Here is a 19,833-nt window from a genome sequence, read left to right as displayed (position 1 = left end):
CTGTCCAGTGGAGGGATACAGGGAGAGTAAAAAGTCCCAGTCCTGTTGACGTCCCCGTAGCTCTGCGCAGCCGTCTTGCCGACTGCTCCCACTGATCCGTTGGTCTCAGTGGTAAACTGGGTCAGCCACCAACAACATCTACGACCACAATCAAATACAAACCACAGTCAGGCCGGCAGCTCGGTGTGCAGAGGGCTGTAACAACAGCCTTAAGAGGAACCCCGGCTGGATTAATTATTCTGTAACAATAGAGAAAAGGAGAAGAGATAAGTGGTTAGCTGCATCAGAATATAATATAAATATAATATAAATAGATATAACATAATAAAATATAAATATATTTTATTATAATTAGTATATATATAAAATATAAAATAAAGTGCTTCCCTTTTGCGTCCTTCCACTGTATGGGGTTGTGACCTAGATAAGTATATAAATAAATATATATGTCATGGAAATTTAATCGAGTCAAGCGTGAGGCCGGTAATAACGGACATAAAAAAACTGGGGGTAACAAATAAGGGTTGCAGCCTAAAATGTAAATCTGTCCAGACGTCTCTCTCATTCAGATGAGGGGTGAGGGCGGCCGTATGGGACCAGATCAAATGGCGTTCGTTCTAAAATACGGGACGTAGATTAACCTTATGAATCAGCACTCATGGAATGCCTCTTGGCCAATCAAATTACTTCGTTCACACTGCAAGCTAAAGCTGACGCCAAACCTTTATGGCTCAGGATTTTTGTTTGGTAAAAAAAAACATTATGTTTTTAAATGTTGCCAATATAATTTCCAGTGTGAGCGGTTCATAGTCTGAACTGATCCGCATGTGAAGAAGAACTACACACAAATGAGCCCGTTCATTAGATGAGTTCTGCATGCAGCGCTCAACTATTTTATTCTTTCTTTCTTTCTTATTCTCTACAAACTTCGGGACCTATCTCCTTCCTAAATTTTTCACCTAGAGACTCCATTCACATTTTAAAACATTCAGAATAGCTTGGAATCCCACGCATCTTTTCAGATCTTTTAATAATTTTATACTTTTAAGATATTCTACTTTTAAAATATTATCTTTTTTTTTACATGGGAGTCAATGGGAGGACGGCAGAGCTGTCTGTTTAAGATGTTAACTAAATCAATTTTCACCGTTTATCTTAGTTCAAACCATTTAACAAATCTATACACTGGCACATAATATCCAAACGTAATTTCGATATTGTTTAAACTTTACTCTGAATCTCAATAGAGTGGGGAAAAACAGCCCAATCCGGCAACACTGCCTGAACGTTCTCACGCTCCGGCGTCAACTTAAATCAATGAGACCAACTGAAAACGAAGCCGGTATGAAACTAAAACTGTGATTCTGAATAAAGTTTAAAGGATATCGAGGCGGAGGACCTCACCCTCTGCGTTCCTGGCGACCTTGTGCTGGGACACGAGAGGTTGATGGCCCGGGCGCCCAGCTCTATGAGCTGAACAGCAGGACACTCTCGCTGTGGTATGTTTGATGCTTTGGACAGTGTTACGGTGACATGCTTGAATCACACGCTCTCAATGGTGTACATGGAACTAAAATACTATCTCGTAATCCGTTCTCGGGTTCACCAGGACGCAGCGAGAGAAGGAGGATTATTAGAATAGAGATATTAATAAGAAACTAAAATTTAGAACGCTTCACGAGTTTGTGTGTCTTCTCTGCGCGAGGGCCATAATCTTCTCTGTATCGTTCCAATTTTAGTATATGTGAAACACGGGGTAACACATTTATGGCATGATCCTGGTTTAATATATACCAGCCAGTGAAAGTGACCAGCTGTAGATTCCACACTGTTAAAAATACTTCACTACAAGTAGGCTATAAGTCCTCCAAATATTCATCAGAATTGCATTAGGCCTACTGCCATAAGCATAATAGGCAGCAGTCATTATGCGCTAAAATGGTCCCGGCCAGTGTTCTAAAATGGTCCCGGCCAGTGTTCTAAAATGGTCCCGGCCAGTGTTCTAAAATGGTCCCGGCCAGTGTTCTAAAATGGTCCCGGCCAGTGTTCTATAAATTATTGGAAGAGCCCCCCTGGATCGGCTGGGAAAGTCATAGTCACGCTGACAGTGTTGGGCAAGTTACTTCAAAAGTGTAATGCATTATTTATTACTTGTTACTGTCATTTCAAAGTAATTAGTTACATTACAGTATTACTTTCTTTGAATTGTAAGGGATTACACTACTTTTACATTACTTTTGCATTACTTTCACCAAAATTACATGAAATATGGATTTGGTGTTCTCAATGGATCTTCTTGGTTTCAATGCAGCTCATTACACAGCAGGAGGTGATGTGGTTGGCATAATGACTGAGCTAGGCTTAAGGCTAACAAATGTACAATATAATGTTCGCAGTTATGGCTCATGGTGCAATACATTTTATAATATAAATACTGTATCTTTAGGTATTGAAATCAATAGAGATTGTAAAAAAAAAGTCATGACAAGATACACAACCCTTTTTACATTTCTATCCCTTTATTTGCTTACATTCACAGAGAAGTCATAGCATAATGAATGACGTAGCTAGACCTACATAATGTCTATGGCCATAGCCATAGGTCCCGTGTTGTTCTGTGTTTAGATTGGAAAAGGAGGTGTGTCCCTCGTGAGTTGCCGTAGGGGGGGAAGTTCGGGGAAGTGTTACGGCTGATATGTTGTGTGGGTGTGTCTGAGATTAAAGTGAAGCAGAGTTGGCTGCTGAAGACACTATCTCGTCTCCGGTCCCGTACATTGTTTTCTATAATACTACAATATAGGCGAACCCAGAACGCTCGGCTACAGTAGCATACCCATCACGCAAATGTAGAGTCCGACTCTGCTGCTGCTGTCATCTTCTCCTCTAGCAGTAAGACGAAGTAAACATTTGCGTGGGTTTTTTTCTCCTCTGCAAATTTTGCGGTGTTGGCGAATTTGTATAAAAACCACACCCGTTAATTTCGGGTTAAAAATGCATTGTAACGGGCGTTACTGAGATTTGTACCGAGTAAAATATTACCATTTTGCGTTACAGCAAAAAGTAATGCATTACAGTAATCACATTACTTTTGTAACGCGTTACTCCCAACACTGCACGCTGAATACAGGTGTTTTTAAAATGCGTATACGGCTCTCACATGACAGCCACGCAACAGACACATCATCTTACATAATTTGATGTATTGCTGTATAGTTAAACTAGCAAACCATCGCAAGGAAATGTAACAAAGCTGTAGCTGAAAGATTCATCCACAAACATCAGAATGAAAAAACACTGGCAGGGACCATTTTAGCACATATGACTACTACTGCTGCCTATGCTTGTGGCAGTAGGCCTAATGCAATTCTGCTGAATTATTTGGAGGACTTATAGCCTACTTGTAGTGAAGTATTTTTAACAGTTTGGAATCTACAGCTGATCACTTTCACTGGCTAAGCAAAATGAATCCCGAACAGTTGAACCTCTGAAGTGATCCTGAAAGCCTATGTCCTAGAATAATTAATTTGTATTCCGTTTCTCACTAAAGGTCACTTAAATGTAGCCTATTTAAGCTCACCGTGTCCAGTATTCAGAATTCAAAGCATTTATTCACAAATTCGTTCTATTTTTTTGCCAAGCGGAGCCGACAGTCCTGCGCAAGTATGCAAATTAGCCATGTGCGCCAAACAGAAGATAGACGCAATGTATAGAACTGATTGTTGTGCATTGTTGCGGATATGTAGGCTGGTTAGTTGTGGTTGTTTGTGGTCTTAGTGAAACAGCCTTGCCTTGGAGTTGGAGAAATTGGAGTGATTGTGTGAATGTGCGAGAGAGAGAGCGCACCTGCCGTGGTGATGTTGGGCTTGTTGTGGGCTTATATGTGATCAATGATCTGTCTGATCGTATTAGCTATAGATGGATGGTTGAATAATGTCACAAGATCGGTCATACTGCAGGCACTCATTTGCAAATGCACTGGATGTGTGCCCGTCTCCGATATGCTATATACCTGGCATTTATTCAGTTCATTGTTCTTCTGTTGTCATGTAGGCTATAGATATAGACTGATTTTCTTGGCTTGCATCTGTCATGTGCGGAGGCATTAACCGTCAGTACCGTGTAGGTTTCATTAATAGAAAAACTGGTTTATTTCCGGACACATGGATATGACGTCACAGGTATCACACTACAGTGGCCCATACATTCATACATCACTACATTTCTCCCTTTTAAGTCATTGAGATATCCCATGCATTTTCCAAAACAGAACCGGCATAATTTCCATAACAGGGTCACATAGAACTAGGATTTTGGGGTAGACGTGGATTGGGGTGCCCGCCATCCACAGCAACGTAGGGATTATTCTGCCCTCAATAGTTGCTGTCCCTATTGCTCTGAAACAGTCCAAAAAGTCCATGGGTTTCCGACTTCGGCAACAGCCATACAGTTCAATTCCATTTCATAACTCAAAAGTGCATTTCTTATAACAACCGTATGAAAGGGTAACCCTATGAAAACAGTCAGAATCTCAACAATAACATTTCAATTTAATAACATAACAAATCCCTGCTTTAATTTGAAGTGTATCATAAGTGCATTAAAGCAGGCCTAAGAGTTAAGTGTCCCTATACCTGCAAGGAAGTCTGACCTCATGACCTCTGGAAGTCACCTGTACCCCCCCCGGCGGTGTATGCGGGGATGCATGCCCCACGGCTCGGTCTGGTGACATCTGGTCTGGTGGCTTGTCGCTGAGGGCAGGACTGGCCGCAGGAGAAGACCCGCTTGGCAGTGGTGTAGGTCTCGCCCGCAGCTGCTGTTCTTCAGACGAATCTGCAGACCCCGGCAAAGCCTGCAGGTGTCTCCGGTTGCGACGCAGCACTGCGCCGCTGTCCATCTTCACCAGGTACGACCGGGGCTCTTTGCACTGGCCAACGACTGTGGCAGGAGTTTTCCACCCCTTATCTCCATCAATCTTGACTCTGACGTCCTGGCCCTGATGAAGTGCTGGAAGTGGAAATGCAGAGTGGCGGCGGTCGTAGTAGAACCGGTAGGACGACTTTGTCCGTGTGTCTTTTTCCTGAACCTGTTGTCTGTCAACAGGTGCAGGCTGTAGCTTCTCTTCCAACATAGGAAGTGTAGTTCTGATGCATCTCCCAGTCATGAGCTGAGCTGGGCTCACACCGGTTGCTGCACTAGGGGTAGCTCTGGGACACAACAGAGCCAGATGTGGACTGGGCTGCTTCAGGATGTGCTTGGCCGTCTGAACAGCCCGTTCTGCTGCACCGTTTGCCTGGGGGTAGTGAGGGCTAGTGGTAGTATGGGCAAAACCATACTTCTCACTAAAGTCTTTGTACTCCCCAGATGTGAACTGTGGGTCGTTGTCACTCACCAGTTCCAGTGGTATCCCCCGTCTCACGAACATGACTTTTAACCTGTTGATGACTTGCATGGTGGACGTTGAAGAGAGGTGGGCTATTTCAAGGTCCCTTGAGTAGTAGTCCGTCACCACGAGGTAACTCTTCTTTTCCAGTTCGCAGAGGTCTGCTGCAATGCGCTGCCATGGGCCCTCTGGTAGGGCTGTGGTGAGTAGTGGCTCACGTCGCTGAGTGGGTCTGTTTTCGACTCAGAATCGGCATGCTGAGACTTTCTGTGTTATGTCACCACTGACGCGTGGCCACCACACTGACATCCTGGCTCGCACACGGCACCTTGTCAGGCCCTGATGGCCTCCATGAATCTGCTCCAGTATGGCAGATCTCAGCGCAACAGGGATAACGATCCTATCCTGATATAGCACCAGCCCATCTGTTTCGGAGAGACGAGCCCTAGCAGAAAACTAAGGCTGTAGAGATGGTAGCATCCGTGACTTGGGCAGCCACCCATTTCTGATAAAGGCTATGATCTGCAGCAGCTCACCGTCCTGTTGAGTAGCTGTGCGGATCTCGCTGAGCCTTTGTGATGAGACTGGAGCATTGGCAACGACTGATTCCACGTAGGCCTGAACCTCGTGCTCCAGCTCCCCATCACTCACCTCGGACAAGGGCTGTCTGGAGAGTGTGTCAGCGAAGACTAACTGTTTCCCTGGAATGTGCTCGGCCACCACATTAAAACGAAGAAGGCGCATGAGAAGCCTCTGAAACCTAGGAGGAGCTTTGTCCAGGTCGTAGGTATTGATAAGCGGCACGAGAGGTTTGTGGTCTGTGTGCACGTGAAAACTGTCCATACCTTGTACGTAGCGTGCAAACCTCTCGCAGGCCCACACACACGCCAGGCACTCCTTTTCAATTTGTGAGTACCTTTACTCGGCCTCTGACAGTGTACGAGAACAGAATGCCACTGGCTTCCACTCGCCGCCATGTTCCTGCATTAACGCAGCCCCTAAGCCGTAGCTGCTCGCGTCTGCACTGACGACAGTCTTCCTGTTAGCTTCGTATTATGCCAGGGGCTGACACAAGCATGTCTTTGACAGTCTCAAACGCTCTTTCCTGTGCCTCACTCCAGACCCAGTTGTTTTCCCTCTTCAGCAGAGAAGTGATCGGATGCAGTTTAGTGGAGAGATCAGGCAGAAATCTCCCAACATAGTTGATGAGGCCCAGGACCTGACGCAGTTCCTCGACACTTGTAGGACTGGCCATTTGGGTGACTGCCTTCACCTTGCTGGGGTCCGGCCTCAGGCCATCCGCACTGATGAGGTGTCCAAAGTACTGAATTTCTGACTTGCCAAAGTGGCATTGGGCCCTGTTCAATTTCAGTCCACTGTCTTTGACAGTCCTCAAAACTGCATTCAGACTACGGTCATGCTCCTCGGTCGTGGCTCCATACACCAGAATGTCGTCAATCACTACGACAACCCCCTCGTGGTCCTTAAGCAAAGTGGACATCTGTCTTTGAACAATTTCTGGAGCTGACGTTATCCCGAATGGGAGTCTACGGAAACAGAACCTGCCAATGGGAGTAATGCACGTTGTCACCTTGCGGCTATTCTCCTCCAACGGGATTTGCCAAAATCCGCATGAAGCGTCGAGAGTGGAGAATATCTTTGCTCCAGCCAGCTTTGCTCCAGCCAGCTTTCGATGTCTTCAAGCGTTGGCAAAATGTACCTCTCACGCTTTACTGCCTTGTTCAGGCGTTTTAGGTCGACGCACACTCTCACTTCTTTGTTCTTCTTTTCGACAGGGACCATCGGGGCACACCAATCCGTCGGGTCCGTGACCCCCTCAATTATGCCCAGGGACAGCATGCGTCGCAAATCGGCTTCGACTTTTGGCAGGAGAGGAAACGGGATACGGCGCGGAGTTGTAAGGGTGTAGGGCTCGTCATCCGGTTTCAATTCAATCTTCACAGGGTCACACTTCAACAGGCCGATGTCCCCAAACACACCCTCTAGCAGATCTGATAAAACAGCATTGACTCTCATCACCAGGCCCATTCTCTTAGCGACATTGCGTCCCAGTAGACTATGTGAGTACGGCCCCCTTATAACAGTCACCCAGTACTTATAATGCTGTCCCTTGTATGGACTTGTGGCAAGGAATCTGCCCACACATTGCACTTCTCCTCCTAGGCTGGTAATGAGTGGTTTTGGCCCAGTCATGACCAATCGTGGGCGCCGCACTAGCCTATTGAAAGCAGTCTGTGACATTACTGTGATGTCTACACCAGTGTCTATTTTAAATTCAACAGGACTGCCATTTACATGCAATTCCACCAGCCACTCATTTTCGGAGCCAGGCTGCTCAATCACGTCTGTTGTCGCCTCCATCACAGCACCAACGAAAAATGCATCTTCACTGTACTCCTCAGTACAGTCCGACGTGACATTGACTTCCTTTAGTGATTTACTTTGACAGACGGCCTCGAAGTGCCCTAATTTGTTGCATTTCCTGCATCTCTTATCTTTAGCTGGGCAGGGACGTCCGTTCCCATGCTGACCATTGCAACGTGAACAGGCAAACTGCCTTGACTCACCCCTGTCGTCCCTTCTCTGCCACTGTGGTCTATCCTTCGCACCATTTCTTCCATTGGATTGCCATCTTCCCTGTCTCATAGCATCCACTGCACAGTCACTGTCAGCATGCAAACTCACGTTTTGCTGTTTTATTTGCTCACTCTGACGAGTTATTTGAATTGCTTTCTCAAGCGACAGTTCTGGCTCCAACTGTAACTTTTCTGAAACTCCCGTGTCGGATATGCCAATCACAATCCTATCCCTGATTTGCTCGTCCTTGGTCACACCGAACTCTCAGTACTGTGCTAACTCATACAGGCCTCTGATAAAAGCTTCAACAGGCTCACCGGGCTTTTGAACCCGCTTATGAAAGCATGCCCGTTCGTGTATTATGTTTCTCTTCGGCACAAAATGCTTGTGAAACTTCTTTATCACAACGTCGTAATCATTCTCAGGGCTTACTTCGTCATCATCGTCTTCAAGGGCTACGCTCCGGTCAAACACAAACAAATCGTATATAGCCTCCGCCTCACTTCCCATAGCATAGAGAAGCGTGTTCACCTGCACTACACCACTGTCCCGGTCTAGTTTTGTTGCCACCCGATAGCGATCAAAACGTCGGCGCCACATCGGCCACTCAGCCGGACGGGTGAAATCAAACTTTTCTGGAGGTCCCAACTTCGCCATTGTCCCTTAAAAAATCGTAAATCTGCCACTTCTGACACCATGTCATGTGCGGAGGCATTAACTGTGACTGCCGTGAAGGTTTCATTAATAGAACAACATTTCCGGACACATGGATATGACGTCACAGGTATCGCACTACAGTGGCCCATACATTCATACATCACTGCAGCATCAATGAAATATTGTAATGTTATGGCCTAGGCCCAGGGGTGGACTGGGACAGAAAGTCAGCCCTGGCATTTTCTGTCCAGACCAGCCCACTACATTATCAGCACTAGGGGTGGGACGAGATGACATCCAAAATATATTTAAATATATATGCATTCTCATATACATGTATGTGCACATGTATGTTTACATGTGCAGATACACGCATGAGAATGCATATCTATTCAGACCTGTAATTCATGTCTTAGACTTTTTCACACGGCTATAGGTAAAAAAAAAAGTATTCTCTATTAATGGTTATAAAAACTTACTTCCTCGTCCGCAGTCAGCCAGCTACACTCCTCACCAAATTCATGACTTGCAAACAGAACTCAGTATCTGTGTACTGACAAGTATATGTAGCCAATAGCCATGTAGCCTTTTTTGATGTAGTGACGCTTGGTGACAAATTTATCTGTCATGAAGGATGACTTAAGTCTCCAAAGAGCCCCAATGCCTACCTGCATAACTGTTAATTGAACTTAAAGGCCCACTATGCAACTTTTTTAGCCAAAATTACATTAAGTATGCAGGTTGAGAGTTATGCTGATGGTTCTGCATCCATTTCTGGGTCGATTGGTGGGTGTGTCATTTTCCCATGTCGCCTCTACAGTGAAAAAGCGCATATGCAACTTGATCTGCTCGGACCGGGACATTCCGGATGTGACGCAGCGGAAGTATCCTCGAAAATGTAGTCAGATTGTAGTTTCGAAAATGCTTTACGGCACAGACACACACCCAAACATGGTACCGGCTAGATATAAACAGCCAGTTGCGAGGCAATTGTTGCATTCATCATGGATCAATCGACTGATAAGGAACCCAAGAGGCGACTGTCGGTGGAACAAAAGAAGAATGGACCAGAAAAGAGATCAGACACGAGTGAAAGGGGAACTATGCAACTTTTTTGGCTTGATTTACCTTAATATAACAGGCTAGGAGTCATTGCGATGGTTCCATTATACATTTTTGTTTGATTGTTCGTTGTTTCAACTCCCCCTTGCGCATCTTGGCGGAGAAAAGGAATATGTTTCTGCCGGCGACCCGCCGCCCACTCTCGCGGGAGTCTCGGGTCTCGCGAAGTAACGAATTGCTTTACGGCACAGACCCCCAAACACGGAACCGGCTCGATATAAACACAAGTAACTAAGGGATTGTTACATTCATCAAAGATCAGCCGACTAAAAAGAGACAGAGAAACCCAATGTCGGAGGAACAGAAGAAGAGAAAAGGGAGACTGACCGACAGAGAGGCCAGACACGAGTAAACGTTGGGCAAGCTTTTCAGGAATAGCGTGAACTGAAAGAAAAAGAAGACTGCAAATCAGACTCCGACTTGGCCGTGTTGCTTTTGAAATTGAAAGTACCCTTGGGTGAACTTTGTCCTCGTGGTATTCTTGATGTTGATAGTCTCTGTACACATGTGTTTGATCAAACCATTTTGTTGTGAGCCCTGTAAAAATTGTTTTCTCGACCGTTTTGTTGTGAGCCCTGTATGTTTCTAGCTTGCTTGGTTGCAACCATATAAACACCTTTGTTTCCATTGGTGTTTTGCTGTTCGTCTGTCTCGTCCCCCTGATACAGACTGAATCCCCGAATCCAGGTTCTTGTTTATTTAGATTATTATGTTGGCCAACACTCTCACACTGATTGTTCTGTTCAACCTAAGATAAAACAATTATAATCTAGGATATAAATTCTCCCCGTCAACTATAAAAAAGGATGGCTTTATGTTTATTGCAATACAAATACACCATTTTAAAAATGTATAACCTTGCCTACACTTCATGAACATTTACTTCGGACATGGCTCCACGCATTCGCCGGCTTCTTTGAAAACAAATGCACATGGCTCGCGTAGAAGTGCATGGGGAAGGGTCGTCAACGAGTTGTTACGACATTTTTGTAAAATATCTACTACGAAGCTGTAGGGGGCGCTGTGTAGAGAAATGTGCGTGCCAAAACCAAGAAAACAGCGAAGAAATTCCCGAAGTTGCATAGTGGGCCTGCAGATGTTTGAAATTAACATCAATATGAAAATCTTCAATCAGGAAATAATCAAACCTTTTGTTTCAATCTGAGACAAAACAAGTTGCATAATAAAATCACAAAGTCAAGACGAATCTCTCTCTCTCTCTCTCTCTCTCTCTCTCTCTCTCTCTCTCTCTCTCTCTCTCTCTCTCTCTAGCATCATAGAAGAACTTCTAGCAGGTCAGGAAAACCTGTTTGACAGGAGAGGATGGTAGCAGAGAATATAGGAGACATTCATGAATTACCAATTGTCATTTTATCACACATAGCATGTTTCTTCACATAAACCTTTAAAAATACACATATTGCGTTCCTCTCACCACATGCAATAGTCATCACCTCAGTAAACCATAAATTAATTGAAAGATTACAATAAATTCAATGGCAATTAAACTACCGTAATAATTTCCTATAGGTTTACTTGTATTTTGTGCTAATGTATTTTGTGCTCAAAGTATCTGATCTGTATTTACAATACAGCTTGATTCTGCATCTCTATTTACAGCTCATGAGTCCGTGTCAATGTTTACTGTTGCTATGGCAACAAGAGACTGCTGACGTTAGCAGATGTTAGCTAGCTTAGCTAAATCATCTGAACAATAATAACCCATAATATCACAATTCGGCATATTTAAACAAAATCAACCACAACTACCAACAGTCACAGCCCTTCAACTCTGGGCTAATATGTTGTCACAAGTATACAGTTAATTAGGTCACATCACATTCAATGTAAAAACGTTTTCTACTTTGTTTTGGACATGTCTCAAAATGTAGCCTAGCTAGCCCCAGGCTAACGTTAATTAGCATATATGCCTCCACTCGCTCTGGCGCAGCAGCACCTGCTGGGGTGTGGACCCCGGCACCAAATAGGTCTGTCAATTTTGAACATTTAACTTCCATCTCCAGAGGCTTAAGTCGCCGTTTTTCAGCACCACCCGGGCGATTTCAGCTCCGTACCGGCTCCCGCGACTCCGGCCCATGCCATGAGGTCCCGCCCACCCTGGTTTGTGTTGTGATTGACAGCACTGTCAGGGCTCTCTGAGCCAGTCAGCCCATGATTGATTGACAATGACAAACATAGACCAATAATATGCGTCGATGCTGGCAACACACTGCTAGCTCTCTGTAGCCCATTGGCCGACCCAATTGGAGGGAATTTAGAAAGAGAGGAAAAAAGAAAACATAGCGGACCGGACCGGCCCACATTGGGTCAACGGCCCACCGGGACGATCCCCGGTATGCCAGATGGCCAGTCCACCCCTGCCTAGGCCAACGGGGTAGTCAGTCAGGCGGGGATCAGGAACCGGAAGGAGAGTCAGACAGGCAGGCATCAGGAACCGGCAGGAGAGTCAGACAGGCAGGGGTTCGATAACAGGCAGGCAGGGGGCGGTGGTAGGCGGGTAGTCAGGCAGGCAGGGGGCGGTGGTAGGCGGGTAGTCAGGCAGGCAGGGGTTCGATAACAGGCAAGCAGGGGCGATGGCAGGCGGGTAGTCAGGCAGGCAGGGGTTCGGCGACCGGAGAGTACTGGAAAGGGAAGGAGAGAGTTACCACGGGGACAGGCTGCTATAAAGCTCGAGATTGCTGGTAGGACCGATACTGACTGTGCAGGAGTAACGACGAACTGGCGCCGGCTGATAGGAGATCTCCGACTGAAGTAGGGAATGGTGATTAGATGACTGCAGACTGGTGTTTAAGGAGAAGGACCACCGGCGCCAAGTGGCCACTAGGTGGAGGTAGTGGGCCGCGTAGCAGGACGCGGCGTGACACATGTAGGCTATAGATATAGATTGATTGTCTAGGCTTGCTTGCATCCATGAAATATTGTAATGTTATGGCCTAGCTGGCTACTGCATATCGAGAACAATCCGAATATTGACGGGTATTTCGCACACTGCCATCTCAATTTATAGCCTAACATATACAAATATATCACTGTACTAGACACAAATGTATTTTCCACTAGCTAGTGGTGATCATTACATTGTAGTGAAACTAGTAAAGACAACACAGCTTTATGTTACGGTGAAACATGGAGGCACTGCAGCTCTCGACAATGCGTTACTTTAGTCTGGTATTTCTCTTCACTGATTGGTTAGACAGCCTTCAAACTTAGTGGTCAGGCAAAGAAGAGGGAGGGGCTCGTTCTGCATACCTAATAGCCGGAGTGAATAACTAATAGCTGGAGTGAATAACTATAGCCGCGGCTATTAGTCATTCAAAACCGTACGGAATCCATACGGCAACCGTACGGAATCCGTCCGTACGGAATCCTTCCGTACGGAATTCCTACCAAACCGCACGGAATTCCTACCAAACCGCACGGAATCCGTACCGATTCCGTACGGTTTCCGTGCGGTTTTGCACTTTTACCGCTCCATTCTAGGGCCGGATTGTGGCCTTCTTGATTTCCATATTCTAGGGCCGGATTGTGGCCTTCTTGGCTTTCCATACCTTCTCGGCTTTCCATACAAATCCCTTGTTCGTCACGGCGCGGGGTTTCTTGGTTCACTGGGGAAGGCGGGGCTCCGCTTGTCAAAAAAATAGAATGTGTTTGTGAATAAATGCTTTGAATTCTGAATACTTGGTGAGCTTTTAGGCTACATTTAAGTGACCTTTAGTGAGATGGCCTAAATTGGAATACAAATGAATTATTCTAGGCCGTAGGCTTTCAGGATCAATTCAGAGGTTCAACTGTTCGGGATTCATTTTGCTTAGCCAGTGAAAGTGATCAGCTGTAGATTCCAAACTAAAAGATTACTTCGCTACAAGTAGCCTATAAGTCCTCCAAATAATTCAGCAGAATAGCATTAGGCCTACTGCCATCAGCATAATAGGCAGCATTCATTATGCGCTAAAATGGTCCCGGCCAGTGTTCTAAAATGGTCCCGGCCAGTGTTCTAAAATGGTCCCGGCCAGTGTTCTAAAATGGTCCTGGCCAGTGTTCTAAAATGGTCCCGGCCAGTGTTCTATAAATTATTGGAAGAGCCCCACTGATTCGGCTGGGAAAGTTATAGTCACGCTGATTAAATGCGTACACGGCTCTCACATGACAGCCACGCAACGGACACATCATCTTACATAATTTGATGTATTGCTGTATAGTTAAACTAGCAAACCATCGCACTGCTTGTGGCAGTAATGCAATTCTGCTGAATTATTTGGAGGACTTATAGCCTACTACTTGTAGTGAAGTATTTTTAACAGCGTGGAATCTACAGCTGATCACTAAAGGTCATATCCTACTGGGAATGAAGATGATGGCTGACATCATGTATCTTACGTATTTTAATACTGTCCACCATCAGAAAAAAATAAATAAAATAAATACCCAGCAGGTATTACATTGATTTATTCTACTTCATTTAAGAATGCTCGATTCTGATTGGCTGGGAGGGGTGCATTAATCCGGCATAGGGGGCTGAGGGGGGGGGGTGAGAGGAGGGGCTGAGGGGGGGGGTGAGGAGGGACTGAGGGGGGGGTGAGAGGAGGGGCTGAGGAGGGACTGAGGGGGACTGAGGGGCTGAGGGGGGGGCGGTGAAGCAGTAGTGTAACTATAACATCACATTACCCCCCCCCCCCCCCTCACATGTTCAGGAGAAAAGTACCAGTGATGATGATGATGATGATGAGGATGAAGAGCGGTTCAGCAGCTCATCATGTCTGGTTCTCCCTCAGATGCCTGTGACCTCACACTGGACCCCAACACGGCCTACAGACACCTCTCTCTGTCTGAGGACAACAGGAAGGTGACGGAGGTTGGAGAGGACCAGTCGTATCCGGATCACCCAGACAGATTTGACTCCTGGCCCCTGGTGTTGGGTAGAGAGGCTCTGACTGGCCGCTGTTACTGGGAGGTAGAGTGGGGAGGACGGGTTGATATAGGAGTGACATACAGAGGAATCACAAGGAGAGGAGGGGGGGGTGTTGACAGCAGGCTTGGAGGGAACAACAAGTCCTGGGTTCTTGATTGTGATGATGGTGGTTACTCTGCCCGGTACAACGGTACAGAGACAGCCCTCCCTCTCCCCCCCGCTGGCTCCACCAGAGTAGGAGTGTATCTGGACCGGCCTGCTGGCTCTCTGTCCTTCTACAGAGTGTCCCCAGGTGGAGGAGGGTCCTCAGACACACTGACACACCTCCACACCTTCTGGTCCTCCTTCACCCAGGAGGACCTCCTCCCGGGGGTGGGGGTCTGGTGGCGGGGGAGCCCAGGGGGGCCACTAGTGGGGTCCTCAGTGACTCTGTGTCGGTTGTAGGAAAAAAAAAAACGGGCGCGGGGTGTCGTGGCAATTTCTCTATTAGATATTGCGTCTGAGACAGATGAGATCTTTAGATGCGAAAAAACACACAATACTGTTGACAATTAGCGGTCATATATTTGTAATAAAAGTACGAACAAAGATGCATCACAACATGCATCAACAAACAACATAACAGGCATACATTACAATAATCTGAGGCCTCAGATGGGAGCTTCTCTCTGCGTGTTACTTCATTCTCTGAAGGTACGCTTCAGAAGTCCACCGAGTGTCTGAATCGATGAGTTCTTATTCCACTGAGAGTTGGGCTCTGGAGGAGGTGTGTCCCCCAAAAAGCCTTTGTGTACCAGATGGTTATCTTTACAACTGCAGCTGTGGGGAATGCCATTGGAGGGGGTAGCGGCCGTGTCATCTAAAACCCCTGGCTTGGTTGACGCTAGCCAGGGGGTAGAGGAGAAGGCCCATACATCAAAGGATTGCATGGAGGGTCATTTACAAGACACGAAAACACAGGAACAGGCAGGCAATAAAATGTATCACTCAACTTTTGACGGTTTACACTTTAAATGACCCGCATGGAGTAGGACGTAGGCCCTATCTTAATTTACACAGAATAGCAACAAAACTTAAATTCATACATAGACCAAAACAATACAACATGTAGATTTTCCATCACAGGGGGAGCAGGGGGTCAGTCAGTTGTAGAAAAATGGGGGGGGCTCAGTGTCGTAAAAAAAAAAAGAGCATCCCCCGGCGCGCACACACAGAGGACGTTCAGGCAGTGTTGCCAGATTGGGTGTTTTTTCCCACTCTATTGAGCTACTTTTAATCACACACCGGCTCACTATTCTCTTAAACACACACACACACACACACACACACACACACGTTCCCACACACATAAAAAAAAACATACGCACACACACAGTCTCTCTCTCTCTCTCTCTCTCTCTCTCTCTCTCTCTCTCTCTCTCCCCCTCCCTCCCCGTCTCTCTCTCTCTCTCTTCTTTAAAGTATAGCATGATAAACCATGAAAAGACTTCTAAGATCTCCCATAGTTAGATAAGCACATTAATTATTGTATTTGTATATAAAATACCTATTGATGGTACATTTTTGAATATTTTCGGACGTCACCAGTTTTGGTCATCAGGACTCTGATATATTTTTTGTCATAATCCTGATTTACAACCTGATTTAAAACAGATTTTATATTTCATTCATAATAACCAAGAGGTCTGTGGGATAATGTTGCATGTTGTAAATTACTTTAAACTGAATCTTGTTTTTTTTTGTGTTCTGTTGGGAACCAAGCGGCCGCAGAACATGTTCAGTTATTAAAGAAAAGTTTTAGTCCTCGTCTTTATTGTGTACATGTAAGGGACTATTTTTCTGTCTTATTTGTTAATGAAGCATAATTGCAATAAACAACTCAGTGGATCCAACTTAATGTTCTCGTGTGTTCAGCCGATGATTTCTTGTTTTATTAGTGAATAATGCTTCCATAAGTGCCATAAGAATGATAATATATTAATCAGAAATTATAAATAGAACAACAAATGTTTTTCCGGTATAATTCTCGGACCTCCTCCCTGGGTTTTGGTTGGGCGGGGGGGGGGGGGCTCAGAGTCTCTGTGTCAGTTGTAGAAAGAAACCACAGACAGACGGCCGGACACACTATACATCCACTCTAAACAGAGCTCATGGTATCGTGGCCTCAAGCCCAGGGCCGGCCCAAGCCTTTCGGGGGCCCTAAGCAGAATTTGATATTGGGGCCCCCCCTCCCACCTAGCGGAGTCATTTACGGTCGACGATTATTGACAAAAATGTCACACTACAATGATTTGACAATGAATTAATTGACATTATCAATCGTATTAATACTGAATTACGTAGATGTGATTTCCTGTATTTTTTATATGGCCAGCTGGAGAAGGGAAATACCTAAATTTAAGCATATTCATAGAATTTTGCTTTTTGACTTATTGAGATGGTGACTTGGGCTTGGGCTTCAGTGCCCTTGACCTCTTGGGCCTGGAAGGCTCATTCAGTTGCTCTCATGCCAAAAATATTCTAGACTTTTGTCCCTTGATAGACCCCTGTATTATTATAGTCGTTATTTACACCAAAACAGTCACCTTTTAACCTTAGAGGGCACTTAGATCACAGATTTATTTTAAACTTTCATATTCAAAGTGAAGCATCAAGTGTGGTTTACTGAAGTTAAATTGTAAAATAATTAAATACAACAGCATTTGTATTTTTTTTTTAAGTATCAGTTTAATAAACAGATCTTAAATCTTTAATAAACATTAATATTATCAAAAATAACATTAAAAAATAAAAAATAAATAATGATAGTGCCTCTGTATTCCAAACAAACGATCACAAACATATTAAATAAATAATTTGCAACTGTGCAAATGCGTATTAAGTTAGCAATTTTCAATTACAAAATAAAAACAAAATAGACAAGCATGAATATAATAAAAAATAGAACGTTACATAGATACATAGATTAAATAATGAAAGTGACTCAGTATTCAATTAACCTTTTAAACTAACTATTTGGAACTTCTAAAATCTGGCAGATATATTGATCGTAAAATCAGAATTTTCTTGTATAGATGTATTCTTTATTTCATTCAATCAGGTCACTTGTTTAAGTTATTTAATATTATTATTATTATTATTTTTAATTATAATTTTTTTTTTCCGATAGGGGGCCCCCTGGCGGTCAGGAGGCCCCAAGCGCCCGCTTGTATCGCTTATGCCTCGGGCCGGCCCTGCTCGTAACACACAATTAACGCAAACACAGAGCACACACGTGACCCCGAGCGACTCACGGAGCACACACGTGACCCTGAGCGCACCGGTCACACACACCAGAGCTGGTGCCGTGCAGCACACGACTCAAAGCCCCCAAGGCTCGGCGCAAATCCTCCGAGAGGAGTACCATCCCCCCCCCCCCGCATCCCCCCCCGCAGCAGAGCACCACATCTGGACCACAGAGTGTGGTGGCATTAATAATAACGACCTATCTAATTCACTTCAACTAGCTAAAAGCAAGAGGAATCGGGGAGTCCAGGTCAAGTATAGATGGAGAGTTTATTGCCACCCGCAAACGAGAGACAACAAAGCCGAATGGTATTCGCGAATGCACACTCCTGAATGAATCCCGGACAGCTCCTTATATCCCCAATTCTTACACAATACAAAGTTGGACTTTCATCAAATATTGATGTGCATAGAATGTTTTTCTGGGTCATACTGTGTGGATGTCAGCATATTTTCATGTCTTCTGGATCCCAATGTGACCTTAGAACATATATTATCCTTATACAAACAGAGATGATGCACACGGTGGGAATGGACTGGACCTACTCACTGGTGGCGGTGTTGAGTCAGTTTAAGGACGCCAGGACGATCTTTTTTCTTCCCAAAATCTTTATTTGATGCCGGCCAAACGTGTGTGGATTCAACTCCATACCATGCGACTTGCCGCCCCTTTGTCACGGAATCGTACGACACGGAGAAAAGCTAGTTTGGGAGATTAAATTGAACAAAATGAGCGGCCAACAGGTGAGTCCAATGGAAGTGTCGCCACTCTGTTTTGGCATCAAATAAAGATTTTGGGGAGAAATAAGATCGTCCTGGCGGCCTTAAACTGACTCAACACCGCCACCTGCTGTTGTGTAGTGTGAATAACAGGACATTTATTTGTCACGTGACTTTTGGCACTAATTTTCCGCCTTGCTGTTCCTCACACAAATGCAATCCGATCCGTGCGCAAATGCATTCCGATCCACGCGCAGCTTTCGTGTTCCGTACTTGTAGAATTGTTTTGTGTACTTGAAGGATTTTTTTTGTACTTTGTGTAAAACATACTGTATTTGTTTCTGAAGCAAAATGCTTTAGTTTGTGAATGATGTTTTGTATTTGCAAACCACACTGAGCGTGTGTGTGAATCATTTTGCGTGAGTAAAACACGTTTTGTGTGGTGTGAATCGTTATGCGTGAGCAAAACACGTTTTGCGTGTGTGCGGGGTTTTGGCATGAATCTAACTCCATATCTGGGGGGTCTGGTGGGGGTCCTCAGCCTCTCTGTGTCGGTTGTAGAAAAAAAAAAAGGACCTCCTCCCTCAGCGCCCGTAAATACACACGCACACACACACACACACACACACACACACACACACACACACACACACACACACACACACACACACACACACACACACACACACACACACACACACACTCACACACACACACACATACACACACTCACACACACACACACACACACACCTCTGTGGGGGGGGTGCAGACTAAGTGTAGTAAAAAAAAAAAGTGCAGCCCCCTCCGCCCCGGCGCGCACACAAACGAACACGCACACACACACACACACACCTACACGTTCACACACACATAAAAAAAACACATACACACACACATAGTCTCTCTCTCTCTCTCTCCCCCCCCTCTCTCTCTCTCTCTCTCTCTCTCTCTCTCTCTCTCTCTCTCTCTCTCTCTCTCTCCCTTCCTCTCCCTCTCTCTCTCTCTCTCTCTCTCTCTCTCTCTCTCTCTCTCTCTCTCTCTCTCTCTCTCTCTCTCTTCTTTAAAGTATAGCATGATAAACCATGAAAAGGCTTTTCAGATCTCCCATAGTTAGATAAGCACATTTATTATTTGAAAT

At 45.1% G+C, this 19,833-nt stretch overlaps 1 non-coding gene across 1 annotated transcript; it reads right to left on the bottom strand.

The window, feature by feature from the left end:
• Nucleotides 1-1,659: 1,659 nt before the first annotated feature.
• Nucleotides 1,660-1,763, bottom strand: LOC130402714 (U6 spliceosomal RNA). The gene has a single exon (XR_008903988.1). It is a non-coding gene; the product is annotated as a U6 spliceosomal RNA (small nuclear RNA).
• Between the last annotated feature and the right edge of the window lie 18,070 nt (nucleotides 1,764-19,833).

This window comes from Gadus chalcogrammus, chromosome 13 (assembly GCF_026213295.1).
Source record: "Gadus chalcogrammus isolate NIFS_2021 chromosome 13, NIFS_Gcha_1.0, whole genome shotgun sequence".
NCBI lineage: Eukaryota > Metazoa > Chordata > Actinopteri > Gadiformes > Gadidae > Gadus > Gadus chalcogrammus.
The sequence above is the reverse complement of the archived record's forward strand: the minus strand, read 5'-3'. Positions and strand labels throughout refer to the sequence as shown.